The sequence below is a fragment of the Gigantopelta aegis genome, chromosome 11 (assembly GCF_016097555.1).
Source record: "Gigantopelta aegis isolate Gae_Host chromosome 11, Gae_host_genome, whole genome shotgun sequence".
Classification (NCBI taxonomy): domain Eukaryota; kingdom Metazoa; phylum Mollusca; class Gastropoda; order Neomphalida; family Peltospiridae; genus Gigantopelta; species Gigantopelta aegis.
Window position 1 is genome coordinate 8390126 of NC_054709.1, and position 11273 is coordinate 8401398.

Genomic DNA, 11273 nt, shown 5'->3' on the forward strand with positions numbered 1-11273 from the left:
AGTTAAGTATATATTAAAATTTTGTATACAAGTCAAAGTGTTTTAAAAACTTTACAATTAACATTGGATGGAATTTAAACGATTCCAAAACATTTTTGTTGCCAAATATATCATTTCTCGTCGGCTTGAGATGATCACACTCCACCAAAATGTGCCGCACAGTCAGTGTACACTGACAGACTGAGTGTTCACACACTGAGGAGGTCAGTGTACACCAGTTCACACTTTCTTTAAAATAAATGAATGCGTCAAACACGTATGGCCGATGCGGGCACGGCACAAGACCACCTCATCCTTCCTGCACCTCCTGTAGGATGACTGCCACTCTCCCAGGACTGCCTTGAAAGAATGAAGCTTATTTGCAACCGCACCGTCCCAATCATCTTGCCAAGTCGAAAAGATATATTGGTTAATATGAAATTTAAAATCACTGTAGGGGACACCAACATGGACACGGGGCAAGTTCAAAGCAGACTTAGCAGCAACATCTGCCTTTTCGTTACCCTTAATGCCAACATGGCTGGGTACCCAACAAAATATAACATGTTTATTGGCAATTGATAAAAAGACACACTTTCGTATCACCATCCCAACTAAGGGATGCTCCAATTTCATGTACTGTAGAGCTTGGAGACACGAAAGTGAGTCTGTAAAAATAATACACTTGGATGCACATGAAAGAATTGGTGGTGTGAACGTGATTGAAATACAAAGTTATAGCAACACTCAGAATAGTATAAAGTGGTTTCCATCATGTCTATAGCCTACATGCACGTGCATGTGCATCTACAATAAAGGTGTTTAGAGAAAACATGGCTGGAGTAATAAATAGAATAACAAATTCGGTATCATTTATTATCAAATTTATGTCCCGAGTGAAATACTTTTCATTTGTCACGACTAAAACTTATTTCACTCGGGACATAAATTTGATAATAACTGGTAACTCGTTTATTATATCTCAGGCACTTTGTTGTTCATTCGCCACGAACATGGTAAATAATTGTTGCGTCATGGGGTGGATCTAATTATACAGTCATGCTAAAAAAACAGACAAACGGGCATCTTGTCTAAAGGGGATGGGGTTCGAACACCTCGACGCCCACCCGGTGGGTTCAAATGGTCTCTGAAAATACGTTCACATTTCATGGCTCTGCGATACTGACGTAAAACAGGATTTTGCTGCCGAAATTATCCATGAAGAAAAGTTACTTTGAGGAAACCCAGCGAAAAACCACATCAAAGAAAGAAATGTTTTATTTAACGACGCACTCAACACATTTTATTTACGGTTATATGGCGTCAGACATATAGTTAAGGACCACACAGATTTTGAGAGGAAACCCGCTGTCGCCACTACATGGGCTACTCTTTCCGATTTGCAGCAAGGTATCTTTTATTTGCGCTTCCCACAGGCAGGCTAGCACAAACCATGGCCTTTGTTGAACCAGTTATAGATCACTGGTCGGTGTAAGTGGTTAACACATACCCATTGAGCCTTCCGCCTGTTTTTAAAAGATATAATAAGGTAATTCTAAACTATGTAGACACATGTATATAACCTAAGGAACGACCAAACGTTTTGTTATCTGTTCAGATGTGCAGCTCTCGAACTATTGAGTAAACTTTGCCATGCGAAGTACAGAATATGTCGCCAATAATATTGGGATTTCAGGTTTTAAGTATGTCTTGGGACCGGAAGTTTCCATAATGCGGAGGTAAGTCTCGGAGTAAACTATTATGTTTATATCTATTGGTTGACTGAATTTGAGGATTTAAAAAATATTGAGTTTTTAACATTAGAGGAGCGGTGGTACACCAAAATGTTCATTGCACTATTCTTGTATTTAAAAGGACATTCCCAAGTTTGCTGCAATTTTTAAGATGTTGTCGACTAACAGAGACTTTTTGACGACTGTAATTACATATAAAATATATTTTTCTGCATAAAATATTAGTGGCTGTATATTAAACGTGTTTCTGATCGTTCTAATATTTGTACTAGGTTAAATTTCATTTTATTTCCTAAAAAAATATAATTTCGTACGTACGAAATTATTTGTAGACAAAATCCAGTTTGGGCTTCTTACAAATATTAAGACGACCAGAAACACATTGAATATACAGACACTGATATTCTAAACAAGAAAATATATCTAATATGTAAGTTTAATCGTAGTAATATTTTATTAGTCGGAAACATCTTACAATGCAGCGAACTTGGGAATAACCCTTTAATATCACAAAGGATAGTAAATGTTCATTGTACTAGTCTTGTATGTAATATCAGAAAGGATAGTAAATGTACACTATTCCTGTATTTAACATCACAAAGGATAGTAAATGTTCATTGCGCTAGTCTTGTATTTAATATCACAAAGGATAGTAAATGTTCATTGCACAATAGTCTTGTATTTAATATCACAAAGGATAATAAATGTTCATTGCACTAGTCTTGTATTTAATATCACAAAGGATAGTAAATGTTCATTGCACGATAGTCTTTTATTTAATATCACAAAGAATAGTAAATGTCCATTGCACAATAGCCTTGTATTTAGTATCACAAAGGATAGTAAATGCTCATTGCACTAGTCTTGTATGTAATATCAGAAAGGATAGTAAATGTACACTATTCCTGTATTTAACATCACAAAGGATAGTAAATGTTCATTGCGCTAGTCTTGTATTTAATATTACAAAGGATAGTAAATGTTCATTGCACAATAGTCTTGTATTTAATATCACAAAGGATAATAAATGTTCATTGCACTAGTCTTGTATTTAATATCACAAAGGATAGTAAATGTCCATTGCACAATAGCCTTGTATTTAGTATCACAAAGGATAGTAAATGCTCATTGCACAATAATCTTGTATTTAATATCACAAAGGATAGTAAGTGTTCACTGCACTAGTCTTGTATTTAGAAACATTTTGTATGTAATGTATGTTGTGTATTGATGTTAATACTATTTGTTGGGTGCTGGGGTGTCGTTAAACATTAATTAATTAATTTTTACTATCTGTTGGTAATGCATTATAAAATGTACCATCATATAAAATGTTGCCTGTTTATTCTCGTTCCAACCAGTGCACCACAACCGGTCAAAGGCTGTGGTATGTGCTGTCATGTCTGTTGGAAAGTGCATATAAAAGATCCCTTCCTGCATTAGGAAAAATGTAGTGGGTTTTCTCTGATGACTTTAAATAGTTTGAAGGAAACACGTGAAAATACAAAAAGCAATAAATCGCGATATAGTGCGTTGACTACAGGAGGACAGCCACTCCCGAGGAGATCCTTTTTGGGGGAATGAATGAATGAATGAATGAATGAATGTTTAACGACACCCCAGCACGAAAAATACATCGGCTATTGGGTGTCAAACCATGGTAATGCAAATAAATAAAGCGATGATCAACATCAATATAAAAATTCAAGACAAACAAAAACAGTGTAAAGAACTGTGCAAAAACACAAATATCACAGAATTTTACTCAAAACTTCAATTTTGTGCTGTATTGGCCATTCTCAAAGAGAATGTTACACCCCTGCACCACGGTGAGGTTAATTTTTGGGGGATATTTGATCTTCAATCTGTCTATTTTCGTTTCCTTGGGACTTTACCAGTCTTTGTCTTTTCTTATAGTAGTGTTAACCTCCTGTTATATTATATATGTTAATATGTGACATATACAGCTCAAATTCTGCACAAAAAATATTGTGTTCTGTTAAAACACTTCTTACATCATTAATAAAATATAAATATTGAATATCTGTATGTGGGTTTATGACAGTGATTCATGAGTGCATGTCGTCACAGCTGTACGTACTCTAATGAGCTCTGTCTCTTTGATCAACCTGACTTGTAAAACAGCATAAATGACGTAATAATATAATAAACTATTTAACTAAATATATTTCAAGTTGCATTAACGGAACAAAATGGGGTTATAGTATTTTTCTCTGTTTAATAATCCAAAGGAAAAATGTACACTGGCTATTGTCGTTTTTGCTCCAACAGACATGACAGCACATACCACAGCCTTTGACCGGTGATACGCTACGTTGGAGCAAAAACGACAACCCACGATACTCAAGTGTATTTTCTTTTCTTTGGGACTACGTAATTGGTCAGTTCTGTGGTTGTAGATGGAAAAGTCTACTTAATCAATAGTTATACAGAACTATTTACAGTAATAAACCATGTCCATTACAATTTTAGGGGTGACAGGTAATATTCCACAATACCGGTATGTACTTTTGTGTCTAGACAGCGTCAATTAATTGGCTCGTCTGGTTACCAATCAAATACACACCTGCCAATCAGAAATCACAGGTAGAAGCAACTAACAGCAGACCAATTAACTAAGAAAACACTCCATGTATCATTTCAGTACGTAGGTTAATGCATGGGAAAAACATTTTTAATTGTTTCGACTTTGACAATGGTAGTTTATTTTGTATTGAAAAATAATATATATAGTGCTGGATATACTTACTGTTGGCTTACTGGGATGTGTATTATTACAGAACATAGCAATATATGACTATATATCATCCCGCAAAAACCAGGTAGATTGTGTTTCTCTAGTTTTAAGGCTCATTCCTGACGTGACGCGTTAAGTATTACGTAACCACCAGCTCGCCAGAGGGCTTACTCACTGAGATGGTACAAAATGGCTGCGCCCGTTATATATAATAGTCGTCACATTTAACCGTTTTATTAATTAACTATACGATTGTACATGTTGATATTAAGCAATAATGTGCATTATATATCGTTGAATATGCATACCAGGCCAAATGCCTTAAGTGTCCTCTCCTTTAAGATGTTATTGACTAACAGACACTTTTTAACGATTGTAATTACATATCAAATATATTTTTCTGCATAAAATATTAATGGCTACATATTAAATGTGTTTTTGATCGTTCTAATATTTGTACTAGGTTAAATTTCATTTTATTTTCAAAAATATATATATTTTTGTACGTACGAAATTATTTGTTGACAAAATCCAGTTTGGGCTTCTTACAAATATTAAGACGACCAGAAACACATTGAATATACAGACACTGATATTCTAAACAAGAAAATATATCTAATATGTAAGTTTAATCGTAGTAATATTTTATTAGTCGGAAACATCTTACAATGCAGCAAACTAGGGAATGTCCCATTAATATCACAAAGGATAGTAAATGTTCATTGTACTAGTCTTGTATGTAATATCAGAAAGGATAGTAAATGTTCATTGGACAATAATCTTGTATGTAATATCACAAAGTATATTAAATGTTCATTGCACTATTCTTGTATTTAATATCACAAAGGATAGTAAATGTCCATTGCACAATAGTCTTTTATTTAGTATCACAAAGGATAGTAAATGCTCATTGCACAATAATCTTGTATTTAATATCACAAAGGATAGTAAGTGTTCACTGCACTAGTCTTGTATTTAGAAACATTTTGTATGTAATGTATGTTGTGTATTGATGTTAATACTATTTGTTGGGTGCTGGGGTGTCGTTAAACATTAATTAATTAATTTTACTATCTGTTGGTAATGCATTATAAAATGTACCATAATATAAAATGTTGCCTGTTTATTCTCGTTCCAACCAGTGCACCACAATTGGTCAAAGGCTGTGGTATGTGCTGTCATGTCTGTTGGAAAGTGCATATAAAAGATCCCTTCCTGCATTAGGAAAAATGTAGTGGGTTTTCTCTGATGACTTTAAATAGTTTGAAGGAAACACGTGAAAATACAAAAAGCAATAAATCTCGATATAGTGCGTTGACTACAGGAGGACAGCCACTCCCGAGGAGATCCTTTTTGGGGGAATGAATGAATGAATGAATGAATGAATGAATGTTTAACGACACCCCAGCACGAAAAATACATCGGCTATTGGGTGTCAAACCATGGTAATGCAAATAAATAAAGCGATGATCAACATCAATATAAAAATTCAAGACAAACAAAAACAGTGTAAAGAATTGTGCAAAAACACAAATATCACAGAATTTTACTCAAAAACTTCAATTTCGTGCTGTATTGGCCATTCTCAAAGAGAATGTTACACCCCTGCACCACGGTGAGGTTACTTTTTGGGGGATATTTGATCTTCAATCTGTCTATTTTCGTTTTCTTGGGACTTAACCAGTCTTTTCTTATAGTAGTGTTAACCTCCTGTTATATTATATATGTTAATATGTGACATATACAGCTCAAATTCTGCACAAAAAATATTGTGTTCTGTTAAAACACTTCTTACATCATTAATAAAATATAAATATTGAATATCTGTATGTGGGTTTATGACAGTGAGTCATGAGTGCATGTCATCACAGCTGTACGTACTCTGGTGAGCTCTGTCCGGTGCTAGTTTTGATTTAGTAAACTAGTTTGGGAGTGGCAGTTCTCTTTGTGGCGGTGCAAGAGGGATGAAATCTCCAGTCAAGAATCTCTTTGAGAGTGGTTGTCTTTCTACAGACAAGGCAGTAGATAGAGATTCTTAGAATCAACCACTATTTTCGCCAAATACCCATTCGACTTTGTATTGTGCAGAGATATGGTCTTGACCATCTATTATGACTTTGTCGTTCAGATTTAATAACTGTTTAAAGAGATATTCCTGAGTTTGATTCAATTTTTAAGATGTTATTGACTAACAGACACTTTTTAACGATTGTAATTACATATCAAATATATTTTTCTGCATAAAATATTAATGGCTACATATTAAACGTGTTTTTGATCGTTCTAATATTTGTACTAGGTTAAATTTCATTTTATTTTCAAAAATATATATATTTTTGTACGTACGAAATTATTTGTTGACAAAATCCAGTTTGGGCTTCTTACAAATATTAAGACGACCAGAAACACATTGAATATACAGACACTGATATTCTAAACAAGAAAATATATCTAATATGTAAGTTTAATCGTAGTAATATTTTATTAGTCGGAAACATCTTACAATGCAGCAAACTAGGGAATGTCCCATTAATATCACAAAGGATAGTAAATGTTCATTGTACTAGTCTTGTATGTAATATCAGAAAGGATAGTAAATGTTCATTGGACAATAATCTTGTATGTAATATCACAAAGTATATTAAATGTTCATTGCACTATTCTTGTATTTAATATCACAAAGGATAGTAAATGTCCATTGCACAATAGTCTTTTATTTAGTATCACAAAGGATAGTAAATGCTCATTGCACAATAATCTTGTATTTAATATCACAAAGGATAGTAAGTGTTCATTGCACTAGTCTTGTATTTAATAGCACAAAGGATAGTTAGAAACATTTTGTATGTAATGTATGTTGTGTATTGATGTTAATACTATTTGTTGGGTGCTGGGGTGTCGTTAAACATTAATTAATTAATTTTTACTATCTGTTGGTAATGCATTATAAAATGTACCATAATATAAAATGTTGGCCTGTTTATTCTCGTTCCAACCAGTGCACCACAACTGGTCAAAGGCTGTGGTATGTGCTGTCATGTCTGTTGGAAAGTGCATATAAAAGATCCCTTGCTGCATTAGAAAAAAATGTAGTGGGTTTTCTCTGATGACTTTAAATAGTTTGAAGGAAACACGTGAAAGATACAAAAAAGGAATAAATCTCGATATAGTGCGTTGACTACAGGAGGACAGCCACTCCCGAGGAGATCCTTTTTGGGAGATATTTGATCTTCAATCTGTCTATTTTCTTTTCCTTGGGACTTTACCAGTCTTTGTCTTTTCTTATAGTAGTGTTAACCTCCTGTTATATTATATATGTTAATATCTGGCATATACAGCTCAAATTCTGCACAAAAAATATTGTGTTCTGATAAAACACTTCTTACTCCATTAATAAAATATAAATCTTCAATATCTGTATGTGGGTTTATGACAGTGAGTCATGAGTACACGTCATCACAGCTGTACGTACTCTGGTGAGCTCTGTCCGGTGCTAGATTTGATTCAGAAAACTAGTTTGGGAGTGGCAGTTCTCTTTGTGGCGGTGCAAGAGGAATGAAATCTCCAGCCAAGAATCTCTTTGAGAGTGGTCGTCCTTCTACGGACAAGGCACTAGATAGAGATTGTTACAATCAACCACTATTTTCGCCAAATACCCATTCGACTTTGTATTGTGCAGAGATATGGTCTTGGCCATCTATTATGATTTTGTCGTAACTGTTTAAAGCATTCAACCCATCAGTCGGAGCTACTGTTGGCAATGTTTTGTTACCTCCGTGATGATTTTATCTTTCTTTGTTGAATCACATTTATTTTAATATATTTATTACAAGCATATATAACGACAGTGATTACATATTAAATATATCACTGGCTGTATATTAAAAGAGCTTCTGGTCGTTCTAGTAATACACTAGGTGAAACTTCATTTTATTTCTCGTGCACACACACTCACGTACATACACATGCACACACGCATGCACATGCACACACACACACACACACACACACACACACACACACACACACACACATTTGTACGCACGAAATTATTCGCATACAAAATCAAGTTTGGGCTACTTACAAATATTATGATCAGAAACACCATGAATATACAAACACTGATATTCTAAACCAGGAATGTATAGGATTATTTCATGGCAGACAGCTATGAAGTGGCAACTATTTAACTGAAATTGACAGGGGAGAGCATGTAGTTTGTAAACATGTGTAACTTGTTGACATTGAAGACTTGCTTCTGGTAATTCCGGCCCATGCAAAAGTAGTGCTTTTTGTGTAAAATGGGTGTACTCCGGCCAGGTTTAGAGGGTGGGTTTGTTGAAATCAATATCCTGGGAGAAAGAGCTGGACAACAGGGGTTGTCCTTTTCAGGGTATGTGTCCCCCAGGCAGGCAAAGGTACATACAAAAATCCATGGGCCTGCTGATAATAATAAAAATGTTATAGCCACTAAAGCTATACAAAAACATGTAGCGTAATTAATTGTGGTCTGTGGCCGCCTAGTGCTTCTACGTCTGAACGACAAAGCCGCAGTCCATTATCAAAATCTTATATCTCCTGGTCGTTTTTAACTTTTGTAATTAGTCATGCCACGTTTTGGTGGTTGGGTTGTTCGCGGAATTTGGTTTTTTTTTCTACCATGATATTTTCATTTCTTCTAGACTCACTTGGCTTCTTTTGATTCTCCTGTCGTCTGCGTGGATGATGTGTCATCTACTTCCTGTCTCGACCTTCCGCCATTACAGCCGATATGAAGTTCAAGGATGAACTTATATTTCCGAAAGTCACGATATGTAATCAGAACACGTTTAGGTAAGGTGTATGTTTATTTGACTAGTGTGAAAAAAACAGACATATTAACCTTATTTATTATCTAATGTGTGTGCACCGGCCTCGGTGGCATCGTGGTTAGGCCATCGGTCTACAGGTTTGTAGGTACTGGGTTCAGATCCCAGTGGAGGCATGGGATTTTTAATCCAGATACCGACTCCAAATCCTGAGTGAGTGCTCCGCAAGGCTCATTGGGTAGGTGTAAACCACTTGCACCGACCAGTGATCCATAGCTGGTTCAACAAAGGCCATGGTTTGTGCTATCCTGCCTGTGGGAAGCGCAAATAAAAGATCCATTGCTGCTAATCGGAAAGAGTAGCACATGTAGTGACGACAACGGGTTTCCTCTCAAAATCTGTGTGGTCCTTAACAATATGTCTGACGCCATATAACCATATTACCTAGAGACCTTGCAAATTTGCATACCATTATTAACCGGGTTACTACCTTAAATTACCACATGGGTTTATGACAAGGTTCTAGTGCATCCAAATGTATTGTTTTTACCGACGCCATGCTTTGCGCAATATGAAGATGGACCATCCCTTAATTGGGATGGTGATACGAAAGTGTGTCTTTTTATCTATTGCCAATAAACATTGTATTTTGTTGGGTGCCCAGCCATGTTGGCATCAGAGGTAATGAAAATCCTCCTATAGACAGTGCAGGAAGGATGAAATAGTCTTGTGTCGTGCCCGCATCGGTCATACTTACTTGACCCATTCATTTATCTTGAAGAAAGATCCTCCACCTCAGTGTGAGCATTGTCAGTGTACTCTGACTGTGCGTCACATTTTGGTGGAGTGTCAGTTTCTGAAAGAAATTCGAAAAGATATATTTGGACAACGAACTGTGATGGAATTCTTTTGATTCCATCCAGAACTTTTATTGCAATTTTTACGTGATACTGAGTTTTATTCTAAATTTTAATTATATCTGTCTGTGATATATGTATTTTTACATAGTCCTTTACACTGTGTTTTTATTTAACTGTTGAATTTTTATATTGATGTTGATCATCACTTTGTTTTTCCCATTACCATAGTTTGACACCCAATAGCCGATGTATTTTTCGTGCTGGGGTGTCGTTAAACATTCATTCATTCATTCATTCATTGATTCGGTCATACTTACTTGACCCATTGATTTATTTTGAAGAAGGATCCTCCCCCTCAGTGTGAGCACTGTCAGTGTACAGTGTATTTTGGTGGAGTGTCCTCATCTCAAAGAAACTAAAAAATATATATTTGGTCAGAGAAATGTGATGGAATTATTTCGCTTCCATCCAGAATTAGTTTTACAATTTTTACGTGATACTGACTTTTATTCTAAATTTTAATTTTCTCTATCTGTGATATTTGTATTTGTACACAGTCCTTTACACTGTGTTTTTATTTAAATCTTGAATTTTTATATTGACGTGATTCAACATTTAATGTTTTGCTTTTAGCATAGTGTGACACCCAATAGCCGATGTATTTTTCGTGCTGGGGTGTCTTTAAACATTCATTAATTCATTCATTATGACAAGGATATCATTGGTAAGTTATAGGATATATATAGATAGATATATAGATAGATAGATAGATACATAGATGCATAGATAGATAGATAGATACATAGATGCATATATACATAGATACATAGATAGATAGCTAGATAGATAGCTAGATACATATAGATAGATAGATAGATAGATAATATATCGATAGATAGATAGATAGATATATGAATGTATGTACTAGCAAACTGTTTGGTGAGACCAATGTACCACGGACGTCTGCCAGTCTGTACGAAGCGGTAGACCGGTATCAGCAGGTGCTACGAGATGACACCGGGAACCACTCTACGAGACGAGAAGTCATCGAGAAGTATGGAGCACTTCTGTCAGGCGGGAACATCAAGCAGTTCTACAGAAGAATGGCCCATCA